This window comes from Diadema antillarum, unplaced genomic scaffold, assembly GCF_040938485.1.
Source record: "Diadema antillarum isolate AM-2024a unplaced genomic scaffold, OU_Dant_1.0 seq00000552_RagTag, whole genome shotgun sequence".
NCBI lineage: Eukaryota > Metazoa > Echinodermata > Echinoidea > Diadematoida > Diadematidae > Diadema > Diadema antillarum.
The window spans coordinates 93,168-114,584 of NW_027271496.1; positions in this window are offsets into that span (position 1 = coordinate 93,168).

Here is a 21,417-nt window from a genome sequence, read left to right on the forward strand (position 1 = left end):
CAAGTCGAATGGCACTTTAAAGCTTCCGTATGTTTTTCTCTGAAGACCTTTTTTTAATAACACCCGGGGAGAGAATAAGCTGCTGAGGACCTTTTTTTTTCTTCTTCTTTTTTTTTTTTGCTGAAGAAACCCAGAAGTGGACGGGGAGAAGAGATGAGCCGACGTGTTTTGTTTTTGTTTTTGTTTTTGTTTTTGTTTTTTTGCTTGTTAGCTCATGAAACCCGGAAGTGGGCCCCCACACTTTTGAAAACGCTGCGCCGGCCCTGATCTGTTTCACGTATACGCCTAATTGAACATTTTTCCTGCTACCTCTCTTACCTTCGCTTTCCTCCTCCCATTTCAACAGTCCTTTTAAGACTCACACATGGTGAACCGAAAACCGAGCATATGCTAAGAAATATCTACTACCACTGCCACACATGCGTTAGATGTCCAAACGCACGCACATTTACAATATTCTTTATAAAAAGAGACCAAGACAGTATTGGTTACAGATTTTCACCATATTCGTTACTGTCGCGCATACAATCACAAACACTTTTAGAGAGATTAAAGGGATTGTGCAGTTTTGACTGAGACCTAATATCAGGTTTCTCACATTTTGGGGTGAGATAATGAGAAACCTCTATGAAATATATATGAAAAAGCATGTAAATCCATGAGGAATTCAACTTTTATTAATTGATGAAAATTGGTTTTGAAATGGCTGAGATATCCAAAACAGAACGATTCTAATAAAGTGTGGAACCCACCTTTTATTACGATCGCTTTGTTTTACTTTGTTTGGATGTTTCATTCATTCCACACCCGATTTTCATCAAATATCTCATCTCCACCAATACTGTACCATCCCTTTAAATGGTGAGATTCAGTGTTCACGTATTGGGCCCCATTAGAGTGAAGCTGTGTTTGGGGGGCGGGGTGGTCTCCTGTTTATTTTGTCCCATTCTTCATGATTTTAGTGTGCGATGTCGCCACTTTCTGAACTGCATTGTCCAATTCTTAGGTCCACAAGGATGATACTCGTAAAACAATCTTTGTCTGCTCGAAGGTATATGGTTTATGGGATGAGTGCCACAGGTGCAGAACCTACGTCGTAGTATCCGTCGGATGTAGACAATAAGCGACTACCAGATTCTGTTTTCAGAAAGAGGCTGGAAAACCAGGAATTCACGCTTGTTGTCTGTATCAGCTAATCTAACAGCTCCCAAAGCAGCGAACAATGACTCGGACTTTGTGTTACCTTCCAAGATCATAAGGATGTGCTCGTATATCTTGTCCTTGTGCAATGCCTGTAATGACCAGAGTGAACGGGTCAAGCAAAGTATTTGTTTCGTAAACGACACTAGAATTGGATAGAAACTACAAACAACATAAATGATGAGGCGAGGTTACATTATTTCACACACCCACACACATATACATGAACTATTATGCACACTTACACACAATATACATACATATATTGTATAACAACATGAAAAAATGTTAATAATATTGAAAAGATATGCCATTTAAAATCGTGTTGTGTGTACGTGGATATATGAGGCTACTTTTAACACATTATAATGTGTACCCACACAACGTAATGATTACGTTATTTCTAATGTTAATGATACAGTCATAGTTCATATCTTTTATCGTCCTTACCTCAAGACCAGCGCGGATAAGTTCCTTTCCAAATCCTCGTCCTTGGTGAGGGGGAGGATTTCATGCAAAATAATGAAGAAAAATCATAATCGAAGCAGAAACTCAGTCATCGCAGATCAGACTGCAAACAATTCAGTCAGACATGTCCTGCGCCTAGAGTAATCAAAAGCTACTTCGGACTAGACCTTATTTATGAGAAATAGCTCATTTATCATATCTGCCACAAAAGTAATGATGAAATGCTGGTTGCCCGTTACAGCTCGACACTAACAAGTCAGATAGCCCACCTCGAGCTAAACACTCCAAAAGTGAACAAGACACGTGAAATCGACATGAAGTAAAATACACCCACCAGTATACAGTGCACCTGCAGCTCAACACTAAACACAAATGACGCCTATGGGCGCGTCACCATGGAAACAAGGCCCTCGAAACCGACAATTATAGGAAAGTAATAGCAAAGCATCACGGGGTTTTAAATAATGTGCCCCGTGAGCCGTGTGTAAGTCTTGGGCCTTTCTCGCCTGTCTCATTCTAGTGTGTGTTTTTTTTTTGTGTGTGTGTTTTATTATTATTTTTTTTGCCTAATATCGAACTGGTATGAATCTTATGCGTAGTGTTGAGCTTGTAGGTTTTGTCTTGAAGATTGTATTACTTGAGGGCTGTCTGACTCTTGGACTTTTGATTTTTTTTTGGTTTTTTTCTTTGTTTTTGTTTTTGTTTTTGTCGTCTTTTTAATGCCGAGCTCGTGACCTGTTTGACTCGTGCACGGGTGTTGAGCTTGTTAGACGACCCCAAAACACTTACCAGTGTGGCTGGGCTTTACGTATAGTCCCTGAATAAAGGAAATCCGTCCCATAGGATAAAAATATCCCGGAACAAACAGGACGCAACCCACAATATCTGGAGCTCTACCGAAACTCTTGTCTTCCTCGGATTCCTGGTACTCGAGAACCATCATTAGATATCGATCACGATCATTCGATTTGGCGATGGAGAATGCTTGACAAAGGACAGAAAAAAAGAGTGATGAATACTTTTCCAAGACAGTAAATATACCAAGGGGATTTTATTACTTTGAGACTAAATTGTTTTACCAGTTCAAGCCGTTATTTTCGTAATAGATTAAAGAACATTACGAAATATAAATGGGAAAATTATATCCCTAACGACAAAACGTTCAGCGAGATAAACTTCATGTCCATCTCATGACAACATTTTCAACACTTCAACAAAATACTGATATTTCTTTTTTACATGTCAGACTGGAGCCTACCTTCTTCCGTGTTGATGAAGTAATCTAGTTCTTCAAAGGCAGCTAGTTCTCCCAAGAGTTTGAAGATCGGCTTCGTGTCGCTTAATTCTCCTTCTCTAATGTTGTACTGTCCCATATCAGTCTTCTGCAATCAGGGTACCAATTTAATACTATTACTAGAGTATTACTATTACTATCATTAGTAGTGCGCTTTTCCCACAAGGCCCAAAGCGCTTACAATCAATTCAAAACATGTACGACAGTATGTGTAATTGGATAAATGTTACAGCTACGAACTAGTTGCTACTAAAAAGATGTGTTTTCAAGGCTTTTTTGAAAACACTGACTGATGGAGACTGTCTAACGGTAAGTGGTAAATTGTCCCAGTGCTTTGAAGCAGACACAGTAAATGTCCTATCACCGGCTAAGGTGCGAGTATTAAACAGAGTATGTGAGAGGAAGCGGATCACTAGATGACCTCAAATTTCTAGTAGGTGTATATAAAGTCAAACAGGCGTCTAGATATTTCGGAGCTTGATTGTTGAGGATTTTATAAACAAACAAGACTAATTTGATAATAATTATATATAATGATAATAATATTATCAATTTGTGTGCGGTGACTGTTCATGTGCGAGTGCACGTAATTCTTGTTGAGATGAAATGCAAGTATGGTTTACAATGATTGTACATGCATTTCAAATGCACTGCCAGTTTGTCAGTATTTTACAGTAATATATTTGCAGCAGGATATAAAGCACACAATAAATCAGATAGATTGAAAATGTTTAAGATATTGACTATTTGAAATCTGTCACAAAATACGTTGTGATCAATCCATTGTTTCAGCTCCAAAAAAAATATAGGTTTTCCCAGTCAATGTCGTACTTTCATCATTCAAATTTCCTATTTCAAGAATTGAAGTTCATGCATTCCAGTACTGTATCAACAATCAAATTCAAAATCCTGTCATATGAATTCACTATCGGAGCATTCAAACATAAGAGAGGAGTACGCATTTCAGCAATGAGCATGCAAATTCATCTCAAGCTGGCGACGGAATCTCATCGGTCATTCAAATTCGTGAATAGGCAACCAAGTTTGGACTTGGATGGATAAAACATCTTTTCAATTCTATTCAATTCAATTCAAAGTTCTGAATAGCTGCATTCAATTAAAAAGAGTCCTGAATTTAGTTAGTTTGGGGTCGTGTATATTTGGATTCAATTCCCGGGACAAGACTACTACAGATATTAGCATGTCTGGGCTGACCACCGAGACGAGGTTGGCGAGGTCTCTCAGGGCCTATAGTGGAGGTCATACTTCTCAGTTGACTTTTAAACATCATAAATGTGTTTTTGATGATATTTGCACCTACATCTATGTAGTCCCACAAAATATAATTCATTTTTAACATAGGCATCGAATTGTTGGTGAAATTCTAAGTTTGAAAATGCGTTTTCATTTCACTCGCTCAGCCCGAGTATACTCGGGTCTAGTCCACAGCCTGGAAAACGTCAGCCCGAGTATACTCGGGACACCAACGGGTTAAGAAAGAATGATGGGTTGTTGTTGTTGTTGTTGTTTTAGATTTAATGGCAATTAGTCATAATTTTGACTATTTTTGCCAGACTATATAATATCTATATTTCCCTATGATTCAATTATTAATATTCATTTAAAAAAGATTAAATTCTATCATTATATCCATATTTCTTTTATTTCCAACCATATACATTATATGTATATATATATATATTTTTTTTTTTTTTATTACACATATCTATGTCATCCTCGCTCAGTCAAAATGATTTGAATTACGCTGTTGTGGTATATACAGCTAGGGTGCCAGTTTTCGTAACTGCGACCGGCAGCCCCACACGCACAGCATAGATGCGTATGGGGCAGCGTAGATGCGTATGAGGCTGCTAGTCGTAGTTACAGTTTTCGGCACTTTAGCACATTTCCTTGTTTACGCGTTACCATCAATACTGCACCGTTTTAGCTCGGAATTTTGATATGAAATTGAACTATTTAAAAGGCCAATAATAATAATAATAAGTTCGGGCTAAGTTCAAGCTAACAACCTGTTCCTTTCACGGAACGAAACAATACAACAGTCCTGCTTAGCGACGGCGTTTACGCTCAATCGCACGCACTACCGTATACGGCGATAGCTTGGATGTGTAAAATAATGACCTAATCGCAGGACAGGTCTATCATTAACTATTCTAACCAATACGGCAGAATGTAAACTGAAGTGCGTTTGTGTCCGTGCCGCTGCCGCCGCATGAATGAGTCGGTAAGCGTTGTGTGTCGGCTGCGGTGACTTAGTTGCCGCAAGTTTTTAACTCACAAACAATAGGAAACAGTAGAAAGAAAGGCACGCAATGTGTATTACAACAAGCGTCTTTTAGCGAGGGCCTTTATCGCTTCCATTCTCCTCCCATGTTGTTGTCAATGGAAACTAAAGGAGATGCGTTTAGCAAGTACCAATACCTATAGTCCATGGGCCAAGACCCGAAAAATGGGTTGTTGGTACCACTCGAGGTGGCAAAACCTTTTTGGTGTCATTTTGTTTGTCGGACATAGATACGCTTATCAAGCTATGATAATATTTCCAAATGAGTAGCTTAGTCATAATAAATGATTTTTTAGCCAATTTGGTCTCGTTTTTATATCCCTATACTTCTGAATCGAAACTAACGCTATACAAAGAAGAGCACTGCCTTCTGTATGTCCACAGGTGTTCTGTTGTAAACGCGGTGCGCTTAGTCTTTAGTCAAGGCAGCGAAGGGAATATCCAAAGGGTTATGATGTCCACAGCTGTCAAGCGGTGCGCTTAGTCTTTATCTAGAACAATGTACCGTTATCATATCTAAAGTTCCTAATAAAAGGGATTATCTATACTCTTTTTATACCACCCTCTCAACAAATACATCAGTTATAAACAAAAATCACTCTGTTCATTTACAACATTATTAATTATAATGTATTGTAGTGTACCGGTACATTGTTTTTGCATAATCTTTCATTGTTGAATGGAAATAGAGCGACATTGGCATGGTATTAGCTTTTTCACCGTAGCGTTTTCAGCGGAAAATGATAAATAATTGAAAAATACGCTAAAATTCACGAGAAATTGCTTTGTTGTTGTTGTTGTTTTTAGATAAAGGGATATACACTGTATTATAAGCTTTGGATATTCCCTTCGCCGTCTTGAATATTAGAGTTAGCGCCGTGGACATCATAACCCTTGGATATTCCCTTCGCTGCCTTGAATAAAGACTAAGCGCACCGCGTTTACAACAGAACACCTGTGAACATACAGAAGACAATGCTCTTCTTTGTATAGCGGTTGGTCTCGATTCAGAAGTACAGGGATATAACAACGATACCAAATTGGTTTAAAATTCATTTACTAATGACTAAGCTACTCATTTGGAAATCCTATCATAGCTTGATAGGCATATCTATGCCCGACAAACAAAATGACACCAAAAAGGTATTGCCACCTCAGATGGTACCAGTATCTGGCCTGGCCCGTGGACTACTAGAGTGAATAGAACCTGAGAACCCATTGTAGGCGGGGATTCAAAAGACAGCATCAGTAGAGAAAGTTAATGAAGTTAATTAACGATAGTCGTCTTTTCAGATCGTGTTCTTTGCGTGTGTGTACTAAAAACCCTCTAATAATGCACATGGTCGTAATGTTGCAGAGCATCAACGACTGCTTTCGTGCCTGCTCTGCTGCAGCTGTATACAGCCGTAACATTCTGAATTCCCGCCATATTAGGCACATTTCCCTTACAGGCGTTGCGTCCACATTATTTATCGCTTTTATCGCGCTTGCCAAAGCTGCACATAATTTATACTATACGTATCAGAAGCAATTAACTGTTGATGTACAGGCCTGACAGCTTCATGTTGTTTTTTATAATTATGATTGTATCATATTAATTTAAAATTATAGTACTTCTTATTCTCGGTCACTTTTGTGATACCATAGCATATAAAGAACCATTAACTTGTAGCTTAATCCTATTTTCATTTTTTTTTTTTTTTACAGAACACCACATTTACAGTTGCAATCTTTCTGCATTTGAGAAGTTGAGTATAGAACGATAAATATTTACAATTATATTCGGAATTAATACTTGAAAGGCCGTCCTCGTTTCGTTTTGTATTCACAAATCTTATACTGAAATAAGTGATTGCTTGATTACTTTCGGGTAAAGGAACCACCGGAAAAGGAACGCATTTATCTGTTTATTTTTTTTTCTTAACGAACCTAAACTAATAGCGAACCATATAAATTTTGTGATCTATGAACCTTCAGAATAATCAATAACCCCCCCCCCCCCCCCAACAAAAGGAAACATTTCATTGTCATACGTTGTCAATAGTGATAAAAGGCCAGTTTTTATTTCGTAGTGCGTCTCAGTGCTCCTGTGTTTATTTTTAAGGATGTGGCTTCTCTTTATGATTGCGATTGATGTTCAACTATTTCTTTCCCGCAAGCTTGAAAAAGAAGAAGCTAAAATTCAGGCAAGGAAACGAATTTTCTTCAAAAGATACAATCATTAAGACATACATCTATTCCCAAAAGTTGTGTGATTGCTTATGCGCTAAAGAATTTTGTCCATTACATGTATCAGGCACTTAACAAAACGGTTGAAATCTGCTGAAAATTGAACTTCGTTTTCTTTCTTCTTTTTTTTGTGTGTAATTTCATTTCCATTTCAAGCGGGGATAGACGACTAGAAATTAGTTTGTCTATACTGGTGGGAGACATTAGTGTTCCAGTACATACTCCACATTTAAACAGTTGTCATATTTTCGTAGTCATAATCAGATAATGGACACGTGATATATTATAAAAATGAGAATACAAAACAACGAACACGTCATATGTACAAACATTATTAGCTTCAATGAATTATACTTACCTGAAATATTCTGCATAAAAAAAACACGCGTGCCAATTAAACAATATCAAATTAAACAATATCATAGAATTAATAGAACACACAGCGATATCATGCACGGCAGATCAAATCAAGTTCAGTTGGTGAGAAAGCTAATTGAACTTATAAAGTTGACTTATTTACGTTTTCCTTTCTATTTATGAAAACAGAATTACATTGTATATCTATTGAAGCGGATTGTCTCTGTTGCAAACTATTGCCAAAGATAGCATTGTTAATCTTCTGAGCAAATCCGAATCCTTAAAGTACTGTAATTTTTGCTTGATAATGTAATAACCCATATAACTTTACAAAGGACTCGCAAATTTAAAGTTTCAAACCGAATACTAAAACATTACATTGTACACGGTCTATTTCAAAAAAAAATATCATTTGAATGCGTTGTGTTAGCATTTGATAGCATCAATCTGCCTTTTATTTTCCGTACGTAAAGCGCACAAAAACGTAACCGACATTACCAAATACAGTGGAATGCCTTGTACGGCGTGATATTATCATCAGAAGTATATCCCATTCATTTTCCTTTTCTTTGCTTGAAGCAGTAGTCAAACCATGTGTCATTTTCGAAGCGACATCACTTGGGAATTAGAATGTATGATGATGATCGTTACTCGTGTATTTCGCGCTATTATTATAGCATTTGCATTTTCCAACTGTTATTGACAGTATTTTGTCACTGTATGCTTACGATTACGAATGTCGGTTATGAATTCAAAAGACTAGTTCATCAATCGAACTATAAAGGTAATAGTTGTGTTGAAAGTAGTTTGGTACAAGTTCAAAACGCAATCGAAGTCATCGTCACAGGGTGAACTAATAGCTCTAAAAACTTGTTTAGGCCGTAAAGATTGCCGTATGCAATCTTTGTAGAAAGTTTTGACTGAGGCCATCTTTTGAGTATTTTGAGAAATTATATGAAGATTTTTTTTTTTATTATGTGAAGAATTAGCTTGATTTTGACTATGAGAATAAAAAGGCGCGGTTACCTCAATCATGTCGTAGTTCGATTAGGCATGATGGGTAAAGTGAATTCATGACTTGTTGAGAGAGAGAGAGGCCAAGCAAGAGGCAATAGGCTACTTGTACGTAATGCCCACCGATAGACACAAGCACAGTATATCACAGCTAGTAGACGCTTATAATTGACCATGTCAGTTACGCTGGGGTCGCTCATAACACACAAAGGGCATCCATGGAACACGTCAATTTCTATATGTGGGACAGTACAATATTTTCGCGATTTCGTGCCGAGTAAAGGAATGATATCCTTATGATTTCAGCTGGCGCGCGCTGCTGACCCATCTAATCATCACGTTACACCTTAGGTATCATCTTATAGCTGGATAATAATTTTCCTTTTACATGGTATGCGTTCGTTAGTGCCCTACAATGAAAAAGAAGACTCTTAGGGGAATTTTAGACGAGTATGTGAACCCATTATTTCCGGGACATCGGTAATGAATTAGCCATTCACGAAGTCGATGACCTTTCATGTCGCTCTTGGAAAATTTAAACAATATTGCATTCAGGTTTTAACCTGAACCTGTCAAAAAAAAAGAAAAAAAATCATGTGAAAACGTAATTCAGTGATCATGATCTGCGGGGTCAACTCGATGTCACCCGTGCGAGAACTTGGATATTCTAGACGGGGTTTTTCGGCTTGCCGACTGACTGGCAATGCGCACGCAAGGGTTTGAAGCTCCTTGGCGCAAGTAACAAGCCTTGTATTGTCGGGAATTGTCTCATTTCACGCTTGCGCTGAAACTGTCGGCCGGGGAATGGCGCATGGAATCGCACGCGGTATACACGTGATACACACGTACCGTGTAAGCACTGCGGGAACCAGAGAGATGAGATGGGATCATGCGGGAACCAAGCACTGGTGGCACGGGGCCGTGCGAAATCGCACCCCAAAGCCGCACGGGTCCGTGCGCCCGACCCGCACGGGCCCGTGCGCCCGACCCGCACGGGACCGTGCGACAGCGTGCGAGGGAGTATGGATCCGCACGCAGGCGTGCGGATCTGCACGGGGGCGTGCAGATCCGCACGGAGGTGCACGACTACGCACGGGCGCGTACAGGGGCGCACGGAGCCATACGCTCCCGTGCGAGATCGCACGAACCTGCACGCAGCCGCACGAAGCAGCCCCGTGCGCAGTGCGTGCGGGAGTAACATAACATAATGGTCTGACTGTATGTAGTCGTGGTAGAGCGAGACTTCTCTTTTCTTTTCTTTTCCCCACTAACAAACAAGTTTTCAATAGCAGGAAACATAATAGAGGTATTCGCACATACTGTTTACATTTCCCATCACATGCATTTTAGCGTGCCAATTAATCTGCACTTACTGTTAGTGCTCTATCGGCCCTATAAGACACCCAAACCCACATTCAGCCTAGACATCCGTAGACGTTGTGGTGTCGAGCGGGATCTGAACATCTCTCATGAAGCGAGACTTCTCTTGTCTTTTCTTTTCCCCACTAACAATGTGAAACAAAGATATCCGTAGGCATTGTAGTATGTAGTCGTGGTAGAGCGAGACTTCTCTTTTCTTTTCTTTTCCCCACTAACAAAGAAGTTTAGCAAGAAACATAATAGAGGTATTCGCACATACTGTTTACATTTCCCATCACATGCATTTTAGCGTGCCAATTAATCTGCACTTACTGTTAGTGCTCTATCGGCCCTATAAGACATTCAAACCCACCTTCAGCCTAGAAATCCGTAGACGTTGTGGTGTCGAGCGGGATCTGAACATCTCTCATGAAGCGAGACTTCTCTTGTCTTTTCTTTTCCCCACTAACAATGTGAAACAAAGATATCCGTAGGCATTGTAGTATGTAGTCGTGGTAGAGCGAGACTTCTATTTTCTTTTCTTTTCCCCACTAACAAACAAGTTTAGCAGGAAACATAATAGAGGTATTCGCACATACTGTTTACATTTCCCATCACATGCATTTTAGCGTGCCAATTAATCTGCACTTACTGTTAGTGCTCTATCGGCCCTATAAGACATTCAAACCCACCTTCAGCCTAGACATCCGTAGACGTTGTGGTGTCGAGCGGGATCTGAACATCTCTCATGAAACGAGACTTCTCTTTTCTTTTCTTTTCCCCACTAACAATGTGAAACAAAGATATCCGTAGGCATTGTAGTATGTAGTCGTGGTAGAGCGAGACTTCTCTTTTCTTTTCTTTTCCCCACTAACAAACAAGTATAGCAGGAAACATAATAGAGGCATTCGCACATACTGTTTACATTTCCCATCACATGCATTTTAACATCGGAATTTTCATGTACACATTTTGCCTGGAAAAGAATTACCAAGAACTTTTCAACACAATACATGTTCAAAAGAAGCCATTTGGTTCATATATAATTTACTCGACAGAGTGACTTATAGGGGCCTACTTATTACTGTCCACGTACTCGAACAGTTTTCGCTAAATATACAAACGGATGTTCACAAGACTGCAAAGAGTAGAATGATTTGCCCCTTAACATGTCAGACTACTACATCTCTTGAAATATCTTCAAACGTAAATTAAAGTCATTCCTGTTAAATGATTACTCTCGGTCGACGAATGAGGTCCTCGTCTGCATGTCATTGTCGATCTCGTCAGTGTGACTGCATGGGCCGTCCGTTGAGCGGTCTGCCGTCACGCTGTCAGTAGGCCTATTCTCTTCGTCACCATCACTCTCCACTTTGTATCAGTCTGACAGGGCGCTTCAACATCTCCGATGACGCCAGTTGACTATTTGGAGTTTGTAATTGCACTCCAAATTGGCGTAAACCAAAGTTTTGTGCTATTGTGACTCCTAGTTTTTCCTAATTTCAATTTCAATTTCAATTTATTTTCGTATTTCTCGATGGAAAATACATGGTATATAACAAAATATAATACAGAATGTCCAGCTTGGATATATACATGAAGAAATAGGAATACAAAAGTAATACATAACGGTCGATGTGTCATTTTCAATCAAAGTAAAAGATGCGAAGAGAAATACGATGGAACCTACTAAAAAGCAAAGCTTGTTGAGTGTAGGTCCCAACAAAAGCCTAGTAAGGGGAACAGGATGAGGAGCACGGGTACAATTAAGACCAAAAGTAATGATAAACAAAAGAGAATGACTATTACTCGGGGCTCAGAAGATTCTTCTCACATGCATTTATGTGTGTGATAAAATGAGAACAAGTAACCACATGCTGCACACTATAGCAGTTGCTCTCATAGCAATTTAGACATGGGAGTGATAATGACGTGAATACTTAAGTACTATTAGGGTTTAAACATTCCGGCTTCCATAGACACGGGGAAAGATTTGAAAAATGGAGAACATGAATCAATTGCAATTCCTATATGTGATATACCAGCCAGCTGCAATGATGCATAAAAGAAAGGAAAGAAAGAAAGGAGGGGAAACTATGCGACACGACCAAGGTCTTACTAGAAGTGGAAGGAAAAACACCGATGGGAAGGAATTTGAGAGAGCATGCAACTAAAATGTATAGGCATGAGTCTGTTCACATGGCAACAACCGAGTAGTATAACAGAGCAGCCATCAGCATAATAAAAAGGAATTTTAGTGCACTTGTGTGTTGTAGCTATTCAATACATGCTGTCTGAGTTTACGCTTAAAGGATGATAATGACAAGCAGCTTTTAACCTCTGTTGGGAGATCATTCCAATATTTAGGACCTGTATACATAATTGTGTTTTTAGCGAAAACTGTTCGAGTTCGTGGAAGGTGATAAGCGTCACTCTGGCGAGTTGGATAGTGGTGGACAGAATTGTTTCTTATGAACATCTGTAAAAAGACACCAGGAAGATCTTTTGAGGAAAGTTTATACATAAAAATACCTAAATTATAACCAAACAAATCTATCAGTTTTAAAATCTTATTTTTCTGAAATAAGGCGTTAGTGTGAGATAAATACCCAGCATGGTTAATAATTCTGATCGCTCGCTTTTGAAGAAGAAAAAGTGAATCCAGTAAGTATTTAGATGCGTTACCCCACGCAAGAATTCCATAATTAAGATATGGGGAAATCATGGTTGAATATACAATCTGCAAGATATGGTTGGGCAAAAAATGTTTCAGTTTGTTTAGGATTCCTGTATTTCGTGACAAAATTTTGCTTAAAAAATTAAAGTGAGTTTTCCAGGAAAGGTCACTATCGATGTAAAGTCCTAAAAACTTTGTACTATCTACTCGGGTTAAGTTAATATCATTAATCTTAACATCATCAGGAATAACTTGCAAGGAATTGCTAAATAACATATAATGTGTTTTATCAACATTTAATGATAACTTGTTAGCGTAAATCCTAATGTCCTGCTGCTCGCCGGTTCAGTCATGACAGTCAGATCCTCATCACATTCACAGCGTAGGTCGATGGTGCATTCGGCGTCGATAAAGATTAGTTGTTGACTTGGAGGGGGGGCATGATGTACCTAAGAAAGGGGAACTCCTGACTTTATCTCTGTGGTCTCCAACTATTCTCACAAGTTCCTCAAAATTCCAAAATACTCTGCAGCCTTTGCTTCACTACATAGTGTGAAGCCGCTCCTCACTGTGCTTGCCACTCTAACTGATTTCTCGGCTGAGACATGTTTTTTTATAACTGATTTACTAACAAACTTCCTTTCCCTAAAGCATTTCATTGGCTCAATCTTACATTGGGGTGTGGCGTTCACTGGAAATTAATTTCTTACCGGTCAAATGTTCAATTTGCTCCTCCTATTCGTTTCTGTGAAAACTCAATTTTCTATGATTCATCTCAATTTCTGATTACTCGCCCACTGTCTTTAGTTTCTTCATTCACTTGTTCTCTGTAACCACTGGTAAAGACTTTATTGTTTCTTGGATATCAAAATGATAACCAAATGAATATTAGTGTCCTTATGGCAACCAACGTCATCGTTGTTCTGGGTCATTATCCCTGAATTTGTCTTTGGAGTTCCTGTTTGACCCACTCCACTAAACAATAAATGCTAAAATAGAGGGATAAATTCTGGCAGGAGGGCCACCTTCCAGCTCAGAGGGTCATTTATGTTGTGGGGATCAGAGGGCAAAAACAAGTCATCACGTCATTCCCCGTAATTTGGCGCTGGGCTTTGGGGATGGAGAGTGCTGACCACTAGCGGGAAAGTAGCCACATCAAACTCTAAAATTCCTATGACCATAGACTTTTCTTGGAAGAGGTGGTTTTGACACACACACACAAAAGAAAGGAAATAGCTGGAAGAAACATAAACGGTTTCATAAGGGCTTTTTACACTTGTAAAATTTTTGCTTAGTCCCGTACCAACAGGTGGGCTAAGGGGGGGGGGGGGGCTTGCTTGTACGGGACTATCCTTAGCCCACTGTTTACACTCGTTTTTGCCAAGTGGCTAGCCCCACCGATAATCCCGTACTATCTGGCCCTGCAAAATAGCAGGGTTAGCACCGCAATTGCGGTGCCAAGCAAGTGAGTGTAAACAGAACGAAAAAATAATCCGGGGCTAAGCAACGGAGACGAAGTCGGACCCCCACTGACCAATCAGAACGAGGTAATCAAGTGCTGCCGGTGCGTGCGTGTACGTGTACAGTGCACAGCGTAATCATGAATATTAATGTGGTTTGGAAAGTCCGGGGCTAAGAAATACGAGTGTAAAAAGGTCAGTTTTCTCCTTAGCCCCGGACAAGAGATAGTACGGGACTGATTGGCCAGTGTAAAAAGCTGAAACAATTGATACGGGACTAACGATAGTCCTGGGTCAGAGAAAGTCCGGGTTAAGAAACACAAGTGTAAAAAGGGCTAGGAAAAGGACTGCAGTGTTGTTTCCTTTACTCTCTATCCTATTCTATTCTATTCTATATATTTTATTCTTTATTATAAACACGTGCTAGTAGCCATCTGGGCTACAATTGTGTTTGTTTTGTACATCCTCTAAAGGTCACCAGAGGTCAGAGGTTAGAGCCTTATCTGTGCTTTTTGGAATATGAAGACAATTTCTTGTAAAACAGGTATATGCTTGTTTTGTACATCTTAACCGTCGTTTATCATTAACTAATGACACTACATATCAATATTATGATATTTTGAGGTCATTGACCTCTAAAAGGTCACCAGAGGTCAGAGTTAGAAACCTGTCTTTGCTCTTTGGAATATGAAGACAGTTTCATTGCAAAACAGATATGCTTGTTTTGCACATCTTAACCATGTTTATCATTAACTAATAACATCACAGATCAATATTATGGTATTTTAAGTTCATTGACCTCTAAAGGTCATCAGAGGTCAAAGGTAGAAACCTGTCAATGCCCTGTGGAATCAGAAGATTTGTAGTACAAATGCATATTTAGTGCAGCGTAACCAAAATCTAAGCCTGTCATTCACAAATGCCTCCAAACATCAATATTCTGATATTTAAAGTTCATTGACCTCTGGAGGTCATCAGAGGTCAAATCAGACTTACCTCCCGATCTTAAAATGAATCTTATGGTATGTACTAACACTGGTGAAAGTTTCATACTTTAGTCAAATTTTGCACAATTCTCGTGATTTTGAGGGCTTAACCGCTCTACTAGAATACAGAGGGAGAAATTAAGCTTGTACATAAATCGTCCTAAATGCAAACGATACAAATCGTAAATCCTTAAGATGTTGTTTTCATAAGATGATGTCTCAGTATGGCATCTCCGTGATTCCTGGCAAATAATACAAAGAACTTCGTTTTCTGTAGTAATGATATCCTTTTTATTAAAAGTAAGAGTCGGGGTGGGGGTGGGGGCAGTGACCCGGGAGGTAGTTACCCAGGGAGTAATTGACGTGGTGCACTGTCCTGGGGGTAATTTTCCTCTTGATAGTTATAGGGGAGGGGAAGTTGTAGGCCTACTTATCCGGGGTAATCATCCATGGGGAGTTATCGGAGGGGGTAGTTATCGGGTGGAAGTTATCTGGGGTCTAGTTATCGGAGGAGGGGGTAATTAATCTGGGGATAATTATCCTGGTGGTAATTATCGGGGGGGGGGGGGGTAGTTATCCGGAGGGTAATTATCCGGGGGGTAATTATCCGGGGGGGGGGGGGTAATTATCCGGGGGGTAATAATCCGGGGGTAATTATCCGGGGGTAGTTATCCGAGGGGTAGTTATCCGGGGGGTAGTTATCCTGGGGGTAGTTACCCAGGGGGTAGTTCTCCTGGGGGCAGTTACCCAGGGGGTAGTTTTCCAGGGGGTAGCTATCCAGGGGGTAGTTTTCCGGGGGGTAATTATCCAGGGGGTAGTTATCCGCGGGGGTAGTTATCCAGGGGTAGTTATCCGAGGGGTAGTTATCCAGGGGGTAGATTTCCTAAGGGGGAATTGCCCTGGGGTGATTGCCCTAGGAGGGTAGTTGTCCTGGGGGTAGTTGTCCCAGGGGGTAATTACCCTGGAGGGTAATTGCCCTTGGAGGGTAGTTGTCCGGGGGGTAGTTGCCCTAGGGGGGAATTGTCCTGGGGGGTAATTATCCGGGTTGTAGTTATCCGGAGGGTGGTTTTTCAGGGGGTACTGTTCCTAGACCCGTATAGTAGGCATTTGTTGTCGTTTTTACAGCGTTTCCTAATAAATGCCTATAGCGAAAACCCAACACAACTTTTATCAAGGAGGGAAGGGAACTTAAATTTAAATATAACATAGTTTACAGAAATCAGACATGTAAATATGGCAATTATATACATCCGCACGGCCGATTGTAATCTCTTACTTTGATTATCAAACGTGAACGCCTCAAAAGAATTTTGACTACGATTACAGAGGTATCATCTACAAGACATAACTGATGGTTTACAGAAGTGATCATCAATTCAGTAAGGATTAGTCAAGTCATGAATTCACTTTACCCATCATGTCTAATCGAACCACGACATTGTTTGGGTAACCGTGCCTTTTTATTCTCATAGTTCAGACTAATTCTTGACATAATCAAAACAAATAATTCTTTATATAATTTCTCAAAATACTCGAAAGATGGCCTAGGTCAAAACTTTCTACAAAGATTGCGTACGGCAATCTTTACTAGCCTAAACAAGTTTTCTAGAGGTATTCGTTCCCCCTATGACGATGACTTCGATTGCGTTTTGAACTTGCATCGAACTACTTTCAAAACAGCTATTACCTTTATAGTTCAATTAATAAACCAGTCTTTTGAATTCATAACCAACATTCGTAATCGTAACCATACAGTAACATAATACTGCATGTCAATAAAAGTTGGAAAATGTAAATGCTATGTCAGTAGCGCAGAATAAATGAGTAACGATTATCTTCATACATTCTAATTCCTAAGTGATGTCGCTGCGAAAATGGTTTGACGACTGCTTCAAGCAAATAAAATAAAAAGGAATGGGATTTACTTCTAATGATAGTGCCACGCCGTACAATCCATTTCACTGTATTTGGTAACGTTTCGTTACGTTTCTGTGCGCTTTACGTACGGAAAATAAAAGGCAGATTGATGCTATTAACATGCTAACACACAACGCATTCAAAATGTTTTTGTTTTTTTTTAATAAAAATACACTGTGTACAATATAATGCTTTAGTATACGTTTTGAAACTTTGAATTTGCGAGTCCTTTATAAAGTTATAAGCAGGGTTATTACATTATCAAGCAAAAATTAAAGTATTTAGGGATTCGGATTTGCGCAGAAGACTAACAGTGCTATATATGGCGATCGTTCGCAACAGAGACAATCCTCTTCATTAGATATACAATGTAATTCTGTCTTCATGAATTGAAAGAGAAACGAAAAGAAGTCAACTTTTTAACTTCATTTAGCTTCTCACCAACTGAACTTAATTTGATCTGCCATGCATGACATCGCTGTGTGTTCTATTAATTCTATTGAATTATTTGATCGGCGTGCTTGTTTTTTATGCAGAATATCACAAGTAAGTTTAATTCATTGAAGTTCATAATGTTTGTACATATGGCGTGTTCGTTGTTTTGTATTTTCATTTTCATAATATATCATTTGTCCATTATCTGATTCTGACCACGAAAATATGGCGACTGTTCAAATGCGGAGCATGTACTGGAAAAATGTAATGTCTCCTGCCAGTATAGACAAACTAAATTCTAGTCTATCCCCGCTTTAAATGGAAATGAAAAAAAAAAAACGAAGTTCGACTTTCAGTAGATTTCAACTGTTTTGTATAGTGCCTGATTCATGTAATGGACACAATTCTTCAGCACATAAGCAATCACACAACTTTCGGGAATAGATGTATGTCTTAATGATTGTATCTCATGGAAGAAAACTCGTCTCCTTGCCTGAATTTTAGCTTCTTCCTGCTAATGTTCAAGCCTGAAAGAAATAGTTGAACATCAATCGCAATCACTATATAAGAGAGGCACATCCTTAAAAGTAAGCACAGGAGTACTGAGACACACTACGAAATAAAAACGGGCCTTTTATCACTATTGACAACGCATGACATTGAAATGTGTTTTTTTATCCTTGGGGGAGGGGGGGGGGGGGTTAATACAATGGATTATTCTGAAGGTTCGTTAATTACACAAGGAAATATGGTTCGCTATTAGCTTAGGTTCGTTAACAAGAAAATTAAATGCGGTTCCTTTCCGGTGGTTCCTTTACCCGAAAGTAATCAAGCAATCATATTTTCTAAAAAGGTTTGTGAATATAAAACGAAGTGAAGAAGGCCTAAGTATTAATTCCGAATATTTGTCAGTATTATTATCTATACTCCAAACTCCAACTGCAAAAGTGATGTAAAAAAAAAATCAGCTTAAGCTACAAGTTAATGTTTTTTTTTATATGCTATGGTATTACAGAAGTGACTGAGAATAAGAAGTATATTTATGATACAATCATTGTAAACCCAACGTGAAGCTGTCAAGCCTACATCAACCTTTGCTTCTGATATACGTATAATATGTGCAGCATTGGCAAGCGTGATAAGCGATGATTACTGTGCACGCAACGCCTATAAAGGAAATGTGCCTAATATGGCGGGAATTCAGAATGTTACGGCTGTATACAGCTGCAGCAGAACAGACGCGAAAGCAGTCTTTGATGCTCTGCAACATTACGACCATGTGCGTAATTTGAGGGTTTTTAGTACACGCAAAGAACACGATCTCAAAAGACGACTATCGTTAATTAACGTCATTGACTTTTTCTACCGATGCTGTCTTTTGAACCCCGCCTACAATAGGTTCTCAGGTTCTATTTAGGTATTGGTATTTGCTAAACGCATCCTCTTTAGTTTCCATTGACAACAACATGGGAGGAGAATGGAAGCGATGAACGCCCTCGCTAAAAGACGCTTTTCGTAAGACGCATTGCGGGCCCGCTTACAATAGGTTCTCAGGCTCTATATTTAGGTATTGGTAGTTGCTAAACGCATCCTCTTTAGTTTCCATTGACAACAACATGGGAGGAGAATGGAAGCGATCAACGCCCTCGCTAAAAGACGCTTCTCGTAAGACGCATTGCGTGCCTTTTTTTCTTTCTACTGTTTCCTATTGTTTGTGAGTTAAAAACTTGCGGCAAACCACAACGCAGCCGACACGCAACGCGTACCGACTCATTCATGCGGCGGCAACGGCACGGACACAAACGCGCCGAAGTTTACATTCGGGCTGCCGTATTGGTCAGATTTGTTAATGATAGACCTGTCCTGCGATTGGTTAATTATCTTACATACCCAAGCTATCGCCTTATACGGTAGTACGTGCGATGGAGCGTAAACGCCGTCGCTAAGCGGGACTGTTGTATTGTTTCGTCCCGTGAAAGAAACAGGTTGTGAGCTTGAACATAGCCTGAACTTTGAGAACGATTTTCTCCGTTATTTAGAAAATGGACTGACGTCATGAACATAGTTGATATTCGTTTTAATGATCTATAGGGATGTCGAAATGAGTTGTATTACATATCAGTGTAAAGCTTAGAGTCTGTAGAATTCACATATAGACATAACTACGATTTCATTTTTTGCGACTTTTGACTCATTCCGACGGAGCGCATCACATATGGGAAATTACACATTCAAGGGTTATAAAGCTTCTCAAAGGGATATTTTTGAAACTCATGTCCTTTCAGGTTTAAAAAAAAAATAAAAATGTAGTGTTGATCAGTTCTTCATAAGATGAATACCTAGATGCAGGCAGTAATCTTTGATTATGGGGGTGTCATCATCACACTATTGCCTACAAAATACTTGAAAAGACTTTGTTTTGTCAAACAGACTAACTTTATGAATTTTGACCTGTTTCAGTGGTAGCCAAACAAATAAATACATTAAAATAACACAGTCATTCAAATTTATGTGATACTGATGACTGCTATGTACAAAGATCTATCTATACTACAACAACATTGGAAAACAAATTGTAGCCAAACAGAGTGGGGGGGGGGGGGGGGGGTAGAGGAGAGAGGTGGGGGGGGGGGGGGGTAGGAAGGGGAAGGGGGAGGGAGGAAGAGATCTGACACAATAGATCAACATAAACCAGCAGAGTTTATATGGGATGAATACTTCCCATAGACTTGTGTGCATTGCATACATCCTCTATAGGGCTCACACCCATAAATATTTTCCCATAGGGATGTGTGTTAAAAATCAAATTTCAAAAAATTCTGTAAAATAGCTGGGAGAAATGAAGTGTTTCAGCTTCACTTACCTGGATAAGTTAGATATACCCTTTTATCCATCAAATTTTCAGGGTGGATTCTTCAGTTCAAATTCTGTCCAGGGGTCCACAAAGCCAGACTACCAGTTCTTGTCACTCAAAAAAATCACCCATTTTCCGTACACGTACCCAATGAAATATAGTCCCCTCAAATTCCACCAGAATAGCTTTCATCTTCCAACCAAAATGCAATTTGTAGAGGAATTCATACTCAATATCTAGAGCTATTCAGTTTTTTACCAAACTACATCATTGATTTTCAATCATTTTTTTTCCTTCATTTATTTTGGTATCTTTGGTACGAATTTGTGAAGGGGTCTGGGACATTCCATTGTATTTACGGGTGTGAGCCCTATAAACTTCATGCGTCCGCAAGAGACTAGCAGCCATCGCGTTATGCTTGCCAGCTTTTACATTAGGGGATTTGATGACATTATCTTCGTGGTCACTGAACCGGCAGGTTTTCCAAAATATTTCTGTTGCGTGTTTTTTGTTTTTGTTTTTTTTTTTGTTGTTTTAATTCGGTGCCGTACAGGGATTTATGAAAAATTTGTTGCAAGTTGTCATGACGAAAGTTAATTGCAAATTTATTTGTTTCTTTCTTTTTGTTCTGTCTTGTTGAAGTGCCAAAACACGCGCACGCCATTTCTGTTAGAGTATTGTTTATTCTCGTTTATAATTACTGTTATGCATAGGAGGGGGGGGGGGTGTGGGTTTGCGAGCTGTATGATTCAAAAGTGTCGCTCTCGTTTCATTTTCTGTCTAGCTCGTTGGCCGTATGACTCGTAGATGCCGAGCCTGTGGAATTATGATATATACGTACTCTCTAAAAAAAAATCGAGTG